Source organism: Galeopterus variegatus, unplaced genomic scaffold, assembly GCF_000696425.1.
Source record: "Galeopterus variegatus unplaced genomic scaffold, G_variegatus-3.0.2 Scaffold13022, whole genome shotgun sequence".
In the NCBI taxonomy this organism is placed as follows: Eukaryota; Metazoa; Chordata; class Mammalia; order Dermoptera; family Cynocephalidae; genus Galeopterus; species Galeopterus variegatus.
In genome coordinates, this window is record NW_007739133.1 from 30,083 (window position 1) to 31,239 (window position 1,157).

Below are 1,157 nucleotides of genomic sequence, written 5' to 3' on the forward strand. Positions count from 1 at the left end.
TTCTGAGGACCACACTACTTGGTACAAAAGATGGGAGAAGAAAAGTCACAGCACTTTGAGGGACAGTGCAAGTAAGTAGATACTACTTTAATCTGGTTGTAGCAGAAGTGGGCAAAATGGAATGATTTCTGAGGTGCCAAGAAGGAGCCTAAATCCCTCTTTAATCATCTTTCTTTCTTATTTTCTTTCTTTCTTTCTTTCCAGTTCCTTTGCTTAAAATTAATCTGTTTGATCCTTTCTGGAGACTGTAGGATATGACAAAAAGAATATTGGGTGGTGACTACCTCTACCCAACTGTGTGTCCTTCCATAAAGGAATTCCCTTATTCTGTATCTCAATTTCTACATTTGCAAAATCAGGAAGAAGCTTAATTAAGAGAAATCTAAGAATCCCTCTGTGATCTGACATTCTATCTATCTGGGCTTTAATCCTGTTAAAATGTAAATTATTTGAGAAATGATCGCACATTAAGCTTTNACACAAAGGAAAATCCAACAAAGAACATAAGAAAAATTTTGGAGGTAACGAATATGTTTAGTCTCCCAGTTGTGGTGGTGGTATCATGGCTGTATACATATGTACCAACTCATCAGAATGTATACATTAAGTGTGTGCAATTTTTTGTATATCAATTTTATCTCAATAACGCTTTAAAAATCCACTTTTAGTTATATATGCTCAGGGAAAAGCAGGCTATTCAGACCAGGAAACACGATATACTGGAAGGTTTTAAATGGGACTATAATACCTTAAAGGAGAATACAAAGGTCTTCTAAAGAGAAACCTTGGGCATAAGCTCCATGAGGGGATGGCAGGTGTAACACCCTACATGCACCCTGCCTGGTCATGCCCGGCCCTCAGCTTGGCTCTTCCTGTTACTCTTCTCAAGTGTCTGACAACACATGATGCCCTCCAAGGAGAATTCCACTAGGAATTCAAGCTTTCCATACTTTACATAGGCCCTGGGGTCAGGCATGAATTCCACCAGGAACCAGGTCCCTAAGAAGCTGTCAAAGAGGGAACTTAGTAGCATGACTCTTCTGGTGGGCCTCTGGAGTCCCTCCTACCTTCTTTTGACCAAGATGTGAATGAGGTGTTCTGAGGACCACACTACTTGGTACAAAAGATGGGAGAAGAAAAGTCACAGCACTTTGAGG